Source organism: Hylobates moloch, unplaced genomic scaffold (assembly GCF_009828535.3).
Source record: "Hylobates moloch isolate HMO894 unplaced genomic scaffold, HMol_V3 SCAFFOLD_2, whole genome shotgun sequence".
Taxonomy (NCBI): Eukaryota; Metazoa; Chordata; class Mammalia; order Primates; family Hylobatidae; genus Hylobates; species Hylobates moloch.
This window is the reverse complement of record NW_026652277.1, coordinates 23,752,260-23,772,897: the sequence shown is the minus strand read 5'-3', so window position 1 is coordinate 23,772,897 and position 20,638 is coordinate 23,752,260. Positions and strand designations below refer to the sequence as shown.

General features: G+C 38.1%; 1 protein-coding gene across 1 annotated transcript in view; it reads right to left on the bottom strand.

Moving 5' to 3' along the window:
• Positions 1 to 19,966, bottom strand: part of COL25A1 (collagen type XXV alpha 1 chain) — a 196,065-nt gene extending 176,099 nt beyond the window's left edge. Inside the window, exon 1 of the mRNA XM_058432297.1 lies at positions 19,955 to 19,966. The gene's annotated coding sequence lies outside the window, so the exon portion shown is untranslated. The remainder of the gene's footprint in view (positions 1 to 19,954) is intronic.
• Positions 19,967 to 20,638: the final 672 nt, after the last annotated feature.

Here is a 20,638-nt window from a genome sequence, read left to right as displayed (position 1 = left end):
TATGTGAAATTATATCTACATAAATAATATATATCACAAAGTTTATAAGTAAAATTTTTAAAGTTTGAAATATTTCAAAGTGAATTAATCTTATTTCACTGAAGAACATTTTGACCTAAAACTCTGTGCTCTCTTTAAAGAAAATTATACACACCATGTGCACATAAATGTTTATTTACATAGAGGGTCCTATGCTATAACCATACCTAACAGTGATAGTTGCTCCATTATTTCTTAACTTTAATATTGAATTATTTATCCCAAAAAATCTATCTACTTTGAGGTTATTATTATATTAAGTGTTTATCCAGCAAGTAAAGTACCACTTCTAAGGGCAATATCAAGTCATTATGGCTCTATCTCAGTGTGAGTGCTTATGTGAGAAGGTATATATGTGGGTGTTTACATGTGCATAAATATGCCTTTACTAATAACAGTTATATATGTGTGCCAATACACTGTTTTAAGTGCTTCATTAGGTCATGTATTAAGTTAAACCAACTATTTTTATTTTACATTGAAAAACTGAAGGAAAAAAGTTAACTTGTTCAAAGTCATACAGCTCATAAGTGGTAGGCCACAACTTAAACTCAGGTACCTACCCCTGGAGCCCATACCCTTCACCCTGTGTGTGTTTCATATGCTACTGTACAACCAGACTGCTAAAAGCTGATATTTTCAGTAGGCTCAAAATTTGATCATCAAATGCATATAAAATTATCATTAAATCTGAATGATTAAATATATACATTTACTTAACAGAAATTTATTGTGCATTTTCTATAGATCAATATTGTATAAAGACGCAATAACGAGTAAATTCAGGGAGTGATAACAGCTTCCACAGATGCAAAACATTGTTGGACTAAGTTAATTATTCATGAAATGCTACGTGTTATTCACCTTTATTCAGGCAGAATTGAGAGGAATATATTAGAAAACATAGCACAAAGTAGGCAATAGAAATTCTTCAGCTAATTTCAGTGAGAAAAAATTCTAAGATAAAATTAAACTCTGAGATGATATTATACCATTTAAATACACAAATGATCATGTTAAAAACAATGAAATATGGATTATAGTAAAATAAATAAGCTGTTATACCATGTGTACTCTTAAAGACATAAACTGTCTGGAGTACAATGGAGTTTTTCATATCATATTAACCATCTACTTCATAAAGCATCAAAAATTCTAATATATTAAGACTTTTATTATCATTCTCTTTATAATGTAACCACCACATAAAATATAGATAACGGAAAATGATAATACTTTGCAAGTCTAGCATGATTTCTTTGGGACAGACTACATTCTTAGTTTAACATGACAGTTCTATTGTGTAGTGAGCAAAATACTTTCTGCACATACATGCACACATATGCATGCAAAGGCACACGCTTTTTGAATTTCTTGGAGAATGTATATTTACTTCCACCCCCTGCCCCCAAGTCAGGCTATATGATCTGAAAAAGGCTGGACTGGAACACAAACATGAAATATGGGAATTTCTAAAGTGTTAGGTTAGAAGGAGCTTAGTATATAATTAAAAACATATGAATTGAAAGTTAAATACCGCCCCAAAATATAATATTTTATTCAGGAATAATTCCTTTATAAGGTACACACAGCTTGAGTTTTGTAAATTTTAGGAAAATACTGTGAAATGAAATTAATGATTAGAACACACGCACACAGAAGGAAGCAAAGAAAGATTTGGGGCAAAAGGCAAAGTGACATCCTCCACTTCTTTTCAAGGGCATCTGAAAAAGTACAAATGGCAGCCTCAAGCCCCTGCGTGCAGTTGTCTAATGGTATTTGCTGGTGGTTTCTCTCACATTTTTTTCTCACTGAGTAATACAGAATTACAGCACACATAACACTTTAGTCCTCCAAATTCCTAAGGGAATTATATCTCCTTTATGTTCATGAAACCCCAAAAGAGAGTTATGAGGCTTTGAAACTAACAATTTTATGCAAAAGAAATGGCCTTAGTATGGAAGGCCATTAATACAATGTTCCACTATTTCACCATCCTCTGTTGAAGATACTGATGGCGTTATTTGGGCCAAAGTCATGGTCCATAGATCTTTGTAAAGAATACAGGATAGAATCCTGAGAAAGTTTTAAAACATAACTAGCTTCTACAATTTGTATCAAAGTCTTTATTAGTGGAAGAATATTGATATCTAAGCAATGTGTGGTTATACACAACCACCATGAACTACTTTCTATGATAGTCGGAAGAAAGCCAAGCCTTGGACCCCACAAATAAATTGTTACAAAATAAAATAACATAACATAAGTATGGCCCTGGGTTAGTAGTGTTTATTTTCGCCAAAGATTAAATGTCAATATAAATAAACTACTATAATGAAGGAAACAAAGGTATCCACACTCCAAACCACGTGGAAGCAAGTTATTGAAACTGCTAAGTGTTCAGTAAAATCTCAGGGCTTAGGAACCTCAGAGATGTCATTTAAATGTCACTATTTATCACACATGATATTACTGACTAGGTCATTATATTTTGTTTGTTTTGTTATTTTTTTGTTCTTAATTATTATTCTATTTTTAATTGACAGAGAAAATTATATGTATTCTGAGTCTCAAGTCAAGGCTAAATGAAATAAAAATTATATGCATTTTTCATGTACAACATGATGTTCAGAAGTATATATACATTGTAGAATGACCAAATCTAGCTAAATAACATATGCATTACCTGACATGGTTATCATGTTGTGGCAAGAACACTTAACATCCAATCTTAGCATTTTCCAAGAATACCGTATATTGTTATTAACTGTAGTCACCATGTTGTACCATAGATTTCTTAAACTTATTCCTCCTAGCTGGAATTTTGTATCCTTTGAACAACATCATCCCACACTCCCACCCCAAACCCTGCCATCTGCTGATAACTGCCATTCTACACTCTGCTTCTGTAAGATCAACATTTTTAGATTCCACATATGCATGAGGACACGAGGTATCTATCTTTCTGTACCTGGATTATTTTACTTAGCATAATGTCTTCCAGGTTCATCCATGTTGTTGCAAATGACAGGATTTCCTTCGTTTTTTAAGGCTGAATAGTATTCCCTTGTGTAAACATACCACATTTTCTTTATCCATTCATCCACAATGGGCTAGGGCATTTCCAATTATAAAAAGCTAATAGTTTTCTCTTTCCCTCAACTTCCTTTTTCTAAAGCACTCACATGTACCATTCACAACTCAATAATATTTGTTGAACTTCCACCGTGTGCAAGAAAATAAATTAGGTAAGTCAGGTGCGGTGACTCACGCCTGTAATCCCAGCACTTTGGGAGGCTGAGGAGGGTGCATCACCTGAGGTCAGGGGTTTGAGACTAGCCTGGCCAACATGATGAAACCCCATCTCTACTAAAAATACAAAAATTAGCTGGGTGTGGTGGTAGGTTCCTGTAATCCCAGCTACTCGAGAGGCTGAGGCAGGAGAATTGCTTGAACACGGGAGGCGGAGGTTGCAGTGAGCTGAGATCGTGCCATTGCACTCCAGCTTGGGCAGTGAAAGTGAAACTCCATCTCAAAAAAAAAAAAAGAAAAGAAATTAGGTGTTGTGGGGGATACTAACAGTGAAAGAAAGCATAGATCAGAAATTTTTGAAGATCAGAAAATCTATTAAGAAAGAGAGAAAAGAGGCAGAGGGGAGGTCGCTTCCAAGATGGCCAAATAGGAACAGCTCTGGTCTGCAGCTCCCAGCAAGATTGACACAGAAGACAGATGATTTCTGCATTTCCAACTGAGGTACCTGGTTCATCTCACTGGAACTGGTTGGGCAGTGGGTGCAGCCCACGGAGGGCTAGCTGAAGCAGGGAGGGGTGTTGCCTCACCCGGGAAGCTCAAGGGGTCCAGGGATTTCCCTTTCCTAGCCAAGGGAAGCAGTGACAGACTGCACCTGGAGAAACGGTACATTCCTGACCAAATACTGTACTTTTCCCACAGTCTTAACAACCGGCAGAACAGAAGATACTCTCCCGTGCCTGGTGCAGTGGGTCCCATGCCCATGGAGCCTTGCTCACTGCTAGCGCAGAAGTCTGAGATTGACCTGTGAGGCTGCAGCTTGATGGGGGAGAGGCGTCCACCATTGCTGAGGCTTGAGTAGCTCACAGTGTAAACAAAGTGGCCGGGAAGCACCAAATGGGCAGAGCCCACCGCAGTCAGCAAGGCCTACTGCCTCTATGGATTCTACCTCTGTGGGCAGGGCATAGTAGAACAAAAGGCAGCAGACAGCTTCTACAGACTTAAATGTCCCTGTCTGACAGCTCTGAAGAGAGCAGTGGTTCTCTCAGAATGACGTTTGAGCTCCGAGAAGGGACAGACTGCTGCCTCAAGCGGGTCCCTGACCGCCATGTAGCCTGACTGGGAAATACCTCCCAGTAGGGGCCGACAGACACTGCACACAGGCGGGTGCCCCTCTGGGACGAAGCTTCCAGAGGAAGGATCAGGCAGCAATATTTGCTGTTCTTCAGCCTCCGCTAGTGATACCCAGGCAAACAGGGTCTGGAGTGGACCTCCAGCAAACTCCAACAGACCTGCAGCTGAGGGGCCTGACTGTTAGAAGGAAAACTAACGAACAGAAAGGAATAGCATCAACATCAACAAAAACGACATCCACACCAAAACCTCATCTCTAGGTCACCAACATCAAAGACCAAAGGTAGATAAAACCACAAATATGGGAAGAAACCAGAGCAGAAAAGCTGAAAATTCCAAAAAACAGAGTGCCTCTTCTCCTCCAAAGGATCACAGCTCATCGCCAGCAAGGGAACAAAACTGGATGGAGAATGAGTTTGACGAGTTAACAGAAGGAGGCTTCAGAAGGTTCGTAATAACAAACTTCTCCGAGCTAAAGAAGCATATTTTAACCCGTTACAAGGAAGCTAAAAACCTTGACAAAAGGTTAAACAAATGGCTAACTAGAATAACTAGTGTAGAGAAGAGCTTAAATGTCCTGATGGAGCTGAAAACCATGGCACAAGAACTTCGTGACGCATGCACAAGCTTCAATAGTCGATTCAATCAAGTGGAAGAAAGGATATCAGTGATTGAAGATCAAATTAATGAAATAAAGTGAGAAGACAAGATTAGAGAAAAAAGAGCGAAAAGAAATGAACAAAGCCTCCAAGAAATATGGGACTATGTGAAAAGACCAAATATGCATTTGATTGGTGTACCAGAAAGTGACGGGGAGAATGGAACCAAGTTAGAAAATACTCTTCAGGATGTTATCCAGGAGAACTTCCCCAACCTAGCAAGGGAGGCCAACATTCAAATTCAGGAAATAATAGAACACCACAAAGATACTCCTCGAGAAGAGCAACCCCAAGACACATAATTGTCAGATTCACCAAGGTTGAAATGAACGAAAAAATGTTAAGGGCAGCCAGAGAGAAAGGTTGGGTTACCCACAAAGGGAAGCCCATCAGACTAACAGTGGATCTCTCAGCAGAAACCCTATAAGCCAGAAGGGGAGGGGGGGCAATATTCAACATTCTTAAAGAAAAGAATTTTCAACCCAGAATCTCAAGTCCAGCCAAAATAAGCTTCGTAAGTGAAGGAGAAATAAAATCCTTTACAAACAAGGAAATGCTGAGAGATTTTGTCACCACCAGACCTGCCTTACAAGAGCTCCTGAAGGAAGCACTAAATATGGAAAGGAACAACCAGTACCAGCCACTGCAAAAACATGACAAATTGTAAAGGCCGTCGATGCTAGGAAGAAGCCGCATCAACTAATGGGCAAAATAACCAGCTAACATCATAATGACAGGATCAAATTCACACATAACAATATTAACCTTAAATGCAAATGGGCTAAATGCCCTAAATAAAAGACACAGACTGGCAAATTGGATAGAGTCAGGACCCATCAGTGTGCTGTATTCAGGAGACCCATTTCACATGCAAAGACACATAGGCTCAAAATAAAGGGATGGAGGAAGATCTACCAAGCAAATGGAAAGCAAAAAAAAAGAGGAGGGGTTGCAATCCTGGTCTCTGATACGACAGACTTTAAACCAACAAAGATCAAAAGAGACAAAGAAGGCCATTACATAATGGTAAAGGGATTAATACAACATGAAGCGCTAACTATCCTAAACATATATGCCCCCAATACAGGAGCACCCAGATTCATAAAGCACATCCTTAGAGACCTACAAAGAGACTTAGACTCCCACACAATAATAATGGGAGACTTTAACACCCCACTGTCAATATTAGACAGATCAACAAGACAGAAGGTTAACAAGGATATCCAGGAATTGAACTCAGCTCTGGATCAAGTAGACCTAATAGACATCTACAGAACTCTTCACACCAAATCAACAGAATATACATTCTTCTCAGCACCACATCGTACTTATTCCAAAATGAACCACATAATTGGTACTAAAACACTCCTCAGCAAATGTAAAAGAACAGAAATCACAACAAACTGTCTTTCAGACCACAGTGCAATCAAATTAGAACTCAGGATTAAGAAACTCACTCAAAACCACAGAACTACATGGAAACTGAACAACCTGCTCCTGAGTGACTACTGGGTACACAACAAAATGAAGGCAGAAATAAAGATGTTCTTTGAAACCAACGAGAACAAAGACACAACATACCAGAATCTCTGGGACACATTCAAAGCAGTGTGTAGAGGGAAATTTATAGCACTAAATGCCCACAAGAGAAAGCAGGAAAGATCTAAAATTGACACCCTAACATCACAATTAAAAGAACTAGAGAAGCAAGAGCAAACACATACAAAAGCTAGCAGAAGGCAAGAAATAACTAAGATCAGAGCAGAACTGAAGGAGATAGAGACACAAAAAAACCCTTCAAAAAATCAATGAATCCAGGAGCTGTTTTTTTGAAAAGATCAACAAAATAGATAGACCACTAGCAAGACTCATAAAGAAGAAAAGAGAGAAGAATCAAATAGATGCAATAAAAAATGATAAAGGGGATATCACCACCGATCCAACAGAAATACAAACTACCATCAGAGAATGCTATAAATACCTCTACGCAAATAAACTAGAAAATCTAGAAGAAATGGATAAATTCCTGGACACATACACCCTCCCAAAACTAAACCAGGAAGAAGTTGAATCTCTGAATAGACCAATAACAGGTTCTGAAATTGAGACAATAATTAATAGCCTACCAACCAAAAAAAGTCCAAGACCAGACGGATTCACAGCCGAATTCTACCAGAGGTACAAAGAAGAGCTGGTGCCATTCCTTCTGAAATTATTTCAATCAATAGAAAAAGAGGGAATCCTCCCTAACTCATTTTATGAGGCTAACATCATCCTGATACCAAAGCCTGGTAGAGACACAACAAAAAAAGAGAATTTTAGGCCAATATACCTGATAAACATCGATGCAAAAATCTTCAATAAAATACTGGCAAACAGAATTTAGCAGCACCTCAAAAAGCTAATCCACTATGATCAAGTTGGCTTCATCCCTGGGATGCAAGGCTTGTTCAACATACACAAATCAATAAACATAATCCATCAAGTAAACAGAACCAACGACAAAAACCACATGATTATCTCAATAGATGCAGAAAAGGCTTTAGACAAAATTCAACAGCCCTTCATGCTAAAAATTCTCAATAAACTAGGTATTGATGGAACGTATCTCAAAATAGTAAGAGATATTTATGACAAACCCACAGCCAATATCATACTGAGTGGGCAAAAACTGGAAGCATTCCCTTTGAAAACTGGCACAAGACAAGAATGCCGTCTCTCACCACTCCCAATCAACATAGTGTTGGAAGTACTGTCCAGGGCAATCAGGCAAGAGAAAGAAATAAAGGGTATTGAATTAGGAAAAGAGGAAGTCAAATTGTCTCTGTTTGTAGATGACATGATTGTATATTTAGAAAACCCCATCGTCTCAGCCCCAAATCTCCTTATGCTGCTAAGCAACTTCAGCAAAGTCTCAGGATACAAAATCAATGTGCCAAAATCACAAGCATTCCTATACACCAATAATAAACAAACAGAGAGCCAAATCATGAGTGAACTCCCATTCACAATTGCTACAAAGAGAATAAAATACCTAGGAATCCATCTTACAAGGGATGTGAAGGACCTCTTCAAGGAGAACTACAAACCACTGTTCAATGAAATAAAAGATGACACAAACAAATGGAAAAACATTCCATGCTCATGGATAGGAAGAATCAATATCATGAAAATGGCCATCCTGCCCAAGGTAATTTATAGATTCAATGCTATCACCATCAGGCTACCAATGACTTTCTTCACAGAATTGGAAAAAACTACTTTAAACTTCATATGGAACAAAAAAAGGCCTGCATAGCCAAGACAATCCTAAGCAAAAAGAACAAAGCTGGAGGCATCATGCTACCTGACTTCAAACTATACTACAAGGCTACAGTAACCAAAACAGCATAGTACTGGTACCAAAACAGATATATAGACCAATGGAACAGAACAGAGGCCTCAGAAATAACACCACACATCTACAACCATCTGATCTTTGACAAGCCTGACAAAAACAAGCAATGGGGAAAGGATTCCCTATTTAATAAATGATGCTGGGAAAACTGGCTAGCCATATGTTGAAAGCTGAAACTGGATCCCTTCTTTACACCATATACAAAAATTAACTTAAGATGGATTAAAGACTTAAATGTAAGACCTAACATCATAAAAATGCTAGAAGAAAACCTGGGCAATACCATTCAGGACATAGGCATGGGCAAAAAGTTCATGACTAAAACACCAAAAGCAATGGCAACAAAAGGCAAAATAGACAAATGGGATCTAATTAAACTAAAGAGCTTCTGCACAGCAAAAGAAACTATCATCAGAGTGAACAGGTAGCCTAAAGAATGGGAGGAAATCTTTGCAATCTATCCATCTGACAAAGGGCTAATATCCAGAATCTACAAAAAACTTACACAAATTTACAAGAAAAAAACAACCCCATCAAAAAGTGGGCAAAGGATATGAACAGACACTGCTCAAAAGAAGACATTTATGTAGCCAACAGACATATGAAAAAATGGTCGTCATCACTGGTCATTAAAGAAATACAAATCAAAACCACAATGAGATACCATCTCACACCAGTTATAATGGCAATAATTAAAAAGTCAGGAAACAACAGATTCTGGAGAGGATGTGGAGAAATAGGAATGCTTTTACACTGTTGGTTGGACTGTAAACTAGTTCAACCACTGTGGAAGACAGTGTGGCAACTCCTCAAGGATCTAGAACTAGAAATACCATTTGATCCAGCGATCCCATTGCTGAGTATATACCCAAAGGATTATAAATCATGCTATTATAAAGACATATGCACACGTATGTTTATTAGGCACTATTCACAGTAGCAAAGACTTGGACCCAACCCAAATGTCCATCAATGATAGACTGGATTAAGAAAATGTGGCACATATACACAATGAAATACTATGCCACCATAAAAAAGGATGAGTTCATGTCCTTTGCAGGCACATGGATGAAGCTGGAAACCATCATTCTCAGCAAACTATCACAAGGACAGAAAACCAAACACTGCGTGTTCCCACTCATAGGTGGGAGATGAACAACGAGAACACATGGACACAGGGTAGAGAATATCATACACTGGGCCTGTCATAGGGTGGGGGCCTGGGGGAGGGATAGCATTAGGAGAAATACCTAATGTAAATGACAAGTTGAAGAGTATATCAAACCAGTATGGCACATATATACCTATGTAACAAACCTGCACATTGTGCACATGTACCCTAGAACTTAAAATATAATAATAAAAACAAGCTCTGCAAAAAATAGAAAGGAAAAAAGTGTTCATGAATAATTAAAATACAATTTAAAGAGGAAACTGGAGGAAGGAAATTAATATTCACTGAGTGATTGCTATGGACTAGGCACCACATTAGATGTCTTACATATATTATTTTAATCCTCACACTGTTGAGATAAGACATAATTATCTCTGCTGTACAGATGAGGAAAACGAGACTGGCGTGATTGAGTAACTTGCCAAAGATAGACAGTTTGTAAGTGGTAAAGCTGGGATTTGAATTATGTAATCTGTCTGATCAAAGTCCATGCCCCTCTATTTTAATTGTAAAGTGTTATATAAAAAGTTATATAAAAAGTGCCAGGCTTGGCGGCTCACGCCTGTAATCCCAGCACTTTGGGAGGCTGAGGCAGGAGGATTACCTGAGGTCAGGAGTTTGAGACCAGCCTGGCCAACATGGTGAAACCCCATCTCTACTAAAAATACAAAAATTAGCTGGGCATGGTGGCACAAGCCTGTAATCCCAGCTACTCAGGAGGCTGAGGCAGGAGAATCAATTTAACCCAGGAGGCAAAGGTTGCAGTGAGCCGATATTGTGCCACTGCACTCCAGCCTGGGCAACAGAGTGAGACTCTGTCAAAAAAAAACAAAAAAAACTATACACATAAAACTTTGTCAGGATTCAGAAAGAGGGAGAAATTACATTTAGTTAAGGGAGAGTAAAGACTTCTTAATAGAAGAAGCAGCATTCAAATACGAAGGGGTATCCTATTTGGATTGTGGAAACTGAGTGTGTCTAAGGGTTAGGAGGAAAGGCTACTTTAAGAAAAGGCAAAAAGAAAAAGAAAGATTTGAAGAGAAAATAAGTAAATGGTTTGATTTGGTTTGGTGAAACATAGTCTAGAAAGGGCATTAATGAAAAATTAATGGGAGATTAGGCTAGAAAACAGGCCAGATAAGAGGATTTGAATGTCAAGCAAGAATCTAGATTCTATTGTATTCTAAATGAAAACCATTAAGACTCAAGGTTTTGAGATCAGAAGAGTGACATAATCAGAACTATGATATATAATTGTATTAGGATGCTACTAGTTGATAGTACACTCAATCCTAAATGCCTGCACTACAGATACAGAGAAAAAGCTAACTACTCACTTTCCTGACCTGCCTCTCTGCAGCAATGAGTGGCCAGACAACAGGCATATCTTCACAGTGTGCAGAATGGCAATGGGGAAACCACAGCTAAAAGAAACAGGCATCTGAGATCCTGTCAGGTAGGCAGTGAGCTAGAGGGTTTTAACTGTTCAGTCTGCCATTGGCAAAGCTGCACACTTGAATACCTGTCAGTAATGAGGAAAAGGAAAGGAGAACTGGGATGAAGAGTATAAGGTAGAAAGGGAATGCAGAGGTGAGGATCCAGGAAATGACTTAGTTCCAGAACAAGGGTTTTTGAATCTGAGCAGAAACTCAATTATCAGAGAACTAAGGCATGACTCTAGGACCATTCTTAGAATAACAGTATTGATCCTGAGTCACCTGTATGCTGGAAAAGGGCCTATTTAAATGCCCCATGCTTAAGGTCTCCACTGAACCTGGAGATTACCCAGATGTGCAGGTGGAGATTAGCCAGAGCAGGATTTGCAGGTGGGGTTAAAGTCATCCTTGGAAGGGATGGGTCTGCAACATTTGAGAACTCTGACACTTTATAGACTATTATTGATAATATTAAAAGTACTACCACAAGAGATGTGACATTTTTCCAAAGAAGATATACCTAGGGTCAACAGGGATATGAAAAGGTGCTCCACATCACTAATCATCAAGGAAATGAAAAACCATAGTGAGATATCACCTCACACCTGTCAGAATGGCTATTGTAAGAAAGACAAAAGATAACAAATGTTGGTAAGGATGTAGAGAAAAGGGAATCCTCGTACACTGTTGGTAGGGATGTCAGTTAGTACAACCATCATGGAGAATTGTATAGAGGTTTCTCAGAAAATTAAAATAGAACTACTACCATAGGACCTAGCAATCCCACAGCTGGGTATATATCTGAAGGAAGTGAAATCAGTATGTTGAAGAGATATCTGCATGCACGTGTTCATTGCAGCATTTCTCACAATAGTCAAGATATGGAATCAACCTAAACGTCTATTAGCTGATGAACAGGTAAAGAAATTGCAGTATACACACACAATGGAATATTATTTAGCCACAAAAAAGACTATCCTGCCATTTGCAACAACATGGATAAACCTGGATGACATTGTGCTAAGTGAAATAAACCAGACAGAGAAATATAAATATTTTATAATCTCATTTATATGTGAAATCTAAAGAGGTCAAACTCATAGAAGCACAGAACAAAGGCTGGAGGGTGGCAGAAATGGGGAGATGTTGGTAAAAGGGTACACATTTTCAGTTACAAGATGAACAAGTTCTGAGGATTGAATATACAACACGGGTGGTGAAAAATATGTTAATTTGATTGTTATAATATTGCACAATGTATATGTATGTGAAATCATTACATTGTACATCTTGAGTATATTCAGTCTTTATTTGTCTACTAAGTAGTTTTAAATAAAAATATAAATACAATTTTTTTTTGTTTTACTTTAAGTTCTGGGATACATATGCAGAACACGTAGGTTTGTTACATACGTATCCATCTGCCATGGTGGTTTGCTGCACCTATCAACCCATCATCTAGGTTTTAAGCCCCGCATGCATCAAGTATTTGTCCTAATGCTCTCGCTCCCCTTGCCCCTGACCCCTGACAGTTTGTGGTGTGTGATGTTCCCCTCCCTGTGTCCATGTGTTCTCATTGCTCAACTCCCACTTATGAGTGAGGACATGTGGTGTTTGCTTTTCTGTTCCTGTGTTAGTTTGCTAAGAATGATAGCTCCAAAAGCAATTGCAACAAAATCCAAAATTGACAAATCAGACCTAATTAAAGAGCTTCTGCACAGCAAAAGAAACTATCATCAGAGTAAACAGGCAACCTACAGAATGGGAGAAAATTTTTGCAATCTATCCATCTGACAAAGGTTTAATATCCAGAATCTACAAAGAACTTAAACAAATTTATACAATTTTTAAAATTAAAAAAACCAGAACAATCACAAGAACAGAGACTGGGTCTGCTTATCCACCACAATTACACTGCCTTATTGTGCCTTGCACATTGTACCTTATATATAGGGGCTAAATAATACTCGTTGAGTAGTTAATTGAATTATGTTAATATGAATTAATGAACAAATGTCAGGGTAACTTTCATTTCAATAAATTTAGCCTTACCCTCAAATAATTCTCATTACTTCTAGTTTGAAATATAAAAGGCCGGGAGTGGTGGCTTACGCCTGTAATCCCAGCACTTTGGGAGGCCAAGGCGGGTGGATCACCTGAGGTCAGGAGTTCGAGACCAACCTGACCAACATGGTGAAACCCAGTCTCTACTAAAAAATACAAAAAGTAGCTGGGCGTGGTGGCAGGCGCCTATAACCCCAGCTACTCCAGAGGCTGACACATGAGAATAGCTTGAACTCGGGAGGCAGGGTTGCAGTGAGCCGAGATCGCGCCATTACACTCCAGCCTGAGCAACAGAGCGAGACTCCATCTCAAAAACAAAAACAAAAAAACGAAATATAAACGCTCATCTGCCTTTTCTTTCATTTCCCTTTCTTCTTTCTGCCTTTATCCTCTGTTGTTACTTGTTATTTTTCCAAGTTGCTGTAACATTATTTACTTTATTCCCTTCCTTTTCCTCTCCGAGAGTTTTATTTCCCTTGATTCAGGAGATTCACAGCAACATCCTCTCTCTTCATTTCCCTGGCCCTTTTTCCATCTTAACCACAGCTGCGAGAATTGCTTTTTAAATTTTTTTTCATTCTAATACCCTTTCACCATCTCATTTCCCTTGTCAAGAACCATTTTCTCACCCATTTAGGTAAATGCAAAGACTCACCTCTCTTCCCTAAGGTCTCCTTTCTTATTTAATTTCATACTATGACTGTAAAAGAGTTTGCTGCCATTTAGCTTTCTAGTCCCAGCGATTCTTAACAATCTACGCTGTCTTCAGCTTTAGGAAGATGATCAGAACCACTCACTGAATAATAGACAGTTTCCCTTTTTACCATCAGTCTGCAAAATAAAACCTTATTAATCTGGAAGGCTTTATAAAATAACATGTGATATAGAAGTAGAATTGAGGTTTTTTTTTTTTTTTTTACTCTCTAAGGAGAAGTTTTGCACCGTATAATATAAACACTATGAATAAGATGATGTGGGAACACATAGAGTTTGGATATTTGCCACCGTCCAAATCTCTTGTTGAAATGTAATCCCCAGAGTTGGAGGTAGAGCCTGGTGGGAGGTGACTGGATCATGGGGGTGGATTTCTCATGAATGATTTAGCATCCTCTTGGTGCTGTCCTCAAGATAGTAAATTCTCACAAGATCTGGGTGTTGAAAAGTGTGTGGCACCTTCTCTCTGTCTCTCTCTCCTGCTTTTGCCATGTGACGTGCCTGCTCTCCCTTTGCCTTCCACTATGATTGTAAGCTTCCAAAGACTTCCCTAGAAGCTGAGCAGATGCCAGCACTATGCTTCCTGTAAAGCCTGCAGTACCGTGAGCCAGTTATATCTCTTTTGTTTATAAATTACCAGTTTCATGTATTTCTTTATAATGACGCAAGAACAGCTTAACAAAGAGAATGTTCAGCCTATGCGAGACAATTCTCACTGATATAAACACTTGCACGGGAATAACAAGTTGTTAATTACAATTCTGTCCAAGTCTTTTAATAAACTTTGAAGGATGCCCAATCCCTATATTAGTCCATTGTTGCACTGCTGTAAAGAAATACCTGAGACTAAGTAATTTACAAAGAAAAGAGGCTTAATTGGCTCACAATTCTGTAGGCTGCACAGGAAGCATAGCAACTTCTGCTTCTGGGGGAGGCCTCAGGAAGCTTCCTTGCCAATCATGGCATAAGGCAAAGGGGGAGCCAGCACTTCACAAGGTCATAGCAGCAGCAAGAGAGAGATGGCAGGGAGTTGCTACACACATTTTGAAACAACTAGATCTTATGAGAACTCTGTCAGAAGAACAGCACCAAGGGTCTGGTGCTAAACCATTCATGAAAGATTCACCCCTATGATCCAATCACCTCCCATCAGGCCATACCTCCAACACTGGGAATTACAATTCACATGAGATTGAGTGGGAACACAGGTCTAAACCATATCAATCCCCCAACTTAAACATTTACAACCCTTTTTTGGGGGAAGTATTTTGTTGGGAAAACTAATTGTATCTTCCTGTAGGAATCACAATATGAATAAGGTTATTTTCCCAGCCTAATCCACAAAAGCCTATTCCTAAAGTACCTAAAAGATATCCCCATAATACGATAGCAAAAGACCATTATTAATAATAGTGTCTTAATGAAAAATCCATTGAAAGTCAGAAATGTGGATTAGAAGAGTCTGAATGACATGGTCATGACTCAGGCAGGGAAATGTGCGTTTAAGGGTTGGCTAAGGGAGAATTTGTTTGTAGAAACCTTGCACAGATGACAAGCTCTCTTCCTTAACTAGTTGCAAAAGAAGATGAGGAGTGAAAGAAGAAGTTTTGCAATGTCCATACCCTTCCATTTTCCCATAGCTAACAGCATGTGCTAGGGAGACCCAGAGCTGGAGAGGAACAGAATTATCAGGCCAATCAGTTATACTGAATTGTACATAAATAACAAAAAACAAATTTTGACATTTTAGGTCAAAATCTCATAAAATCAAAGAAATCAAAAGGGTTGACATTTTAAGAAGAAAAGTAGGTATTTTGAGTCAACAAAAAGAAGAGGAAAAAAGAAAAAGAAGACAATCAAAATTTCAAGTTCCTGTTACTAGACATATACTGTATGTGAAAAGGATCATTTTCAGTGAGCCAAGTAAACAGAACATGGAAATTTTAAGAAAAATTTGATCAAATAAAAGAAAACTTTCAACAACTTAAAAACCCATAACAAGTTTCTAATTTTTTTTTTTTGGCGGGGGCGGGGGTCTCACTCTGATGCCCAGGCTGGAGTTCAGTGGAGCTATTTTGGCTCATTGCAACCTCCATCTCAGGTTCAAGTGGTTCTCCTGCCTCAGCCTCCCTAGTAGCTAGGATTACAGGTGTGTGCCACCACACCCAGCTAATTTTTTTTTTTTTTTTTGTATTTTTAGGAGAGACGGGTTTTACCATTTTGGCCAGGCTGGTCTCAAACACCTGACCTCAAGTGATCCACCCGCCTTGGCCTCCCAAAGTGTTGGGATTACAGGTGTCAGCCACTGCGTTCAGCCTCTAATTTGGGTTTTAAATGCATATTGCTTATTAATACACTGTATGTACCTTATAGATCTATGTTAAACAGATTTAATGTACAGTTCATGTAAATTTACTCAAAGAAAAAGTAGGCTCACAGTAAGGTGTTAATGTAAGATACAATTTTATAAAATACAAAAACTGTTGCACATATTGATAATCAAATCTACTACATGTATCATTTCTAAGTGCTCATATTTTTGATAGATAAAATTTGTTTTGTGGTTGAAAGCCTATTTAAAGAATAGAAAACCAAACACCGCATGCTCTCATTTATAAGTGGCAACTGATTGATGAGAACACATGGACTCATCGTGGGGAGCAACACACATTGGGCAACTGTGGGGGCTTGGGAGAAGAAAGAGCATCAGGAAGAATAGCTAATGGATTCTGGGCTTAATACCTGGGTGATCAGATGATCTGTGCTGTAAACCACCATGACACACGTTTACCTGTGTAACAAACCTGCACATCCTGCATATATAACCCTGAACTTAAAATAAAAGTTAAAAATAAATAAAAACCATTTTGCTGAAGAGTAATTTTTAAAAAGTCAGTTTAAGGTCCACTTTTTTTGTAAAAGAAAATTTCCCAAGAGCAGAGCAGGGGTTAGGAAAGTAATACATTACAATTGGTAATTGGGAAACAAAACATACAGATGGATAGGAGCCTATATAAAATTCATCTATAATTTTAAAAATAGCAGAGAAAAGCTAATGACCATCAAGCACCAAATGCAAAACTTCATTAAGAGCTATTTAATTTCAAATCTATCAACGGAAGTATCATAGATATGAGCACTTAGAAATGATACATGTAGTAGATTTTGGAAAAATATTATGATAATGATGTAAGCGTAAGAGGTAGGCCAGGCTTTTCCTTGGGGACAAAACAACTCTTCGCTTCTTTTTTCTGCTGTGGAAAGATCACGTGAGGGTATGTCTTGGCTTCACGTTTTCCCTAATACCTATCCTTCCTCAATTTATTCACTTCCTTTTGCTGTGATATGAGGAAGACATTTTAAACTAAATGATTGTGAGATTTCACATCCACTAAAGGCAAACTGGTAGCCAAAACAAAGGAAACCAGAGCAGGTTTCTAACAGGACCATTTGAAAATGCTGGTCCCAACCTCCTTTCAAATTTTCAACATTTTCCAGCATAGGCAGTTAGGTAGAATATGTTTCTGCAGAGACATAGTAAATATAGGACCTGATGTGAAGGTGTTCTGAAGTGCCATGATATATGTTCATTCTTAGCCACCATCATCCACGGTTCTCCTGGTCCTGTCCATTCTTGGTTTCCAGTGCTGGTTTATGATCTTTCTTCTGTTTATTAACTGCAGCTGTATACTCAAGATTTACTATGACTGTTTTTCTTTTTATAGTTTCTCTCTTTAGTATCTTATTAACTACTATGCATTTAATGCTGCCTTTATATTTAATTTCCCAAGTCTTTCTATACATATCTGAATTTTCTACTCTGTCTTGACTATAAGACACGTGCACTTGGATGTTGTGGCAGATGTAGGTGCCTGCCCACCACTACCTGCTCCAAGACAGTGCTAGAATACAGGTCCCATATGTCCCTATGGCTTCCTAAATTCCTTTCACAGCAGGCCAGGAGTGCTGAAAAGCCAACACCCAGCTGCGACCCTCAATAGTAAGGGCAGGGAAATTAGTGGATAAATCCATCAACTTCCTTGTCCGTCTCTGGGATGATTCTGGGATACACTCTACACAGTTTCTCCAGATTCCTCAGCAGGGTTGAGCCCCATTTGTCCACAGCAGTAACCTGCTAATTGAGGCATCCATTTTTTGGTTTTGTTGCCTTCCCTATGTCATTTCTCCACTCTCTCACAATGCTTTCTAGGATAATCTTTCAAATAAATTATTTATGCTGAAATTCTTAAGAACTGCTTTGGGATGCAGGAAAGAAGGTCCAGCTAAGACAGAAGTCCTATTAAAAATTAAAATATGTTAAAGATTACGATCTCTCAAAACCAACTCATCAACTTCTTTTATCATCTGCTGTCTCACCACCTTCTCTCAAGGGCTGAGCACTACAAGGTATGAAGGTTTTAGAGATAGACTTCAGTTTAGCTCCCATTTCATGGTGTCACTTGTGAGTAATTTATGTCTTCTGTTTCTGTATGTTTAAACACACACACACACACACACGTAGAATAATAATACTTTCCAAGGCTGTTGTAAGCATCAAATAAAAGAAAGCATGCAAGCTGAGTACGGTGGCTCATGCCTGTAATCCCAGCACTTTGGGAAGCCAAGGCGGGCAGATCACCTACGGTCAGGAGTGGAGTTCAAGACCAGCCTGGCCAACATGGTGAAACCTCATCTCCACTAAAAATACAAAAATTAGCCAGGCATGGTGGCAGTTGCCTGTAATCCCAGCTACTTGGGTGGCTGAGGCAGGAGAATCACCTGAACCCGGGAGGCGGAAGTTGCAATGAGCCGAGATTGCACCATTGCACTCCAGCCTGGGCAACAGAGCAAGACTCTGTCTCAGAAAAAAACAAACAAACAAAAAAACGAAACCATGCAAAGCATCTTTTACTTTGTTTTCATTCCATTGTAATATGGCCATTTCAAATTTAGTAAACAAGCTATAACTTTCTTCTGTGGGTTTTATTCCATTAACAATTACCTTGAACCAACATGGAATACAAGAGTGAAAATCACAAATAATGAGAATATAGGTATTTTCAGATATCACTATAAGTTAATTAAAAGTCAAACTTTCTCATAAGCTTGGTGTGGAAAGAAGTTGTTTACTGAAGTATGTGGAATTTTTTGTTTCATTAGACATCTATATACAGAGATCATAAAAACCATAAATAATATTCTTGTGATCTGGTATGAGGTGGAGCACACAATAGATAATTCATGATATTGACTACAAAGCTATCATGAAAATGGCTTATTTGTGAAACAATCTGAAGCAGAAATAGCATTCAGTACATCAAGGGGAAAGAGATGGAAGATGAGTTCAGTAAATAATTATATTATTTATAGGCACTAGAGTATTAAAAGTAAAACATTAATAACTGCATTTTCTTCTCTATAGAATCCTAGGGATTATAATTAGTATTGATATTGTTGTTTGTTGAGTTTTTCATACTGACTCTTCACTTCTGAAAACTCACGTATTCTTTTATATTTCCATCTTCATACCACATTCCTCCCCTTCCTAAAATTTGCTCATTTTCTTCAATATGATTTAGGGCTCAATAAGATTTTCTGTTGACTGCATTCGTGCTTAATTATAAATCATGTCTTTGGCAGTTGTTTCTAAATTAAAAATTCAATATCTGTCTATAATGAATCAAAAGTAGCTAGCAGGATCACAGTCTAAATAATCAGAGTCGGCAGGGATTCACAACAATATTATTGGTACATGATTAATCAGAACATAATGCAAACCAGTTCATACTCAACTTTTATGTCATGCTGTCTTACATTAAAGTCCTGTGGCACTGTTTCAGATCAGTTAAGAGTTTTGCTTTATATGATAGTACATTGTTAAATCTGCCATCTGGCCCAACAGCTGATGTGGCTCACACAATCCTGAAGAGGCCCCAAGGGTTTACTCCTGGGAAATATTTGGTCTACTGTGTGGTGTCGTGATTATCAGTTCATAGCTTTTTTATAGCTTTTGAAAGAATTGCAGAAAGACCTCCACACTGGGAAAATCCTAAATTGAAAATAATTTGCTAGAAAAGAGTTATCTTACCTGAGGACCAGGCTGACCCTGAAATTAAAAAGAAAAAGAAAACAATTACAAAATTGTATCCTAAGTGAATATTTTCACTACCAAAACTGAAACTAGTTCTGGAAATATTTACAAATATTTCTGAAGATAATATCCTAACTACTGACAGATTTCACTTGTGGCTTTAAAAAATCATATCACATCCTACTAGTTTTACTTTATGCTATTTATCTAAAATCCTGATATTATAGTCTATTTAACTCCAAAATGACTCCAGGGTTTTAGCATGCTCTAAAATTTAATTGGAAAAAGAGAAGGCAAAAGGAATACCACACCTAGTATTATTGTGATGAAGGGGTTACTTAAAAGAAGAGTCTTCCAGCATAGGCTATGAGCCCAAACTATGAGCTATTCAAAGCGCAGACTGTGAGGTACATATTCAAACATGACAGAGTTACATTTTAAAAAAACAAAGGCAGATACTTTAGTGTTAGAGCTCATCAAGTCTTTCAATTTCTCATTATTTCAATGATATTTTAAGTTAATTTAAAAAATAAACCTTTATCTTTTACTTTGCATAACTGAGCCTAAGGACATTTTAAAAGGATATGAGAGGTCTTTGGATCATGTATCCTAACTCTTCACACAGTCAATGGAGTATTTGACCTCTGTCCAGTCTAATTTATTTTGAATGTCATTTTCTTA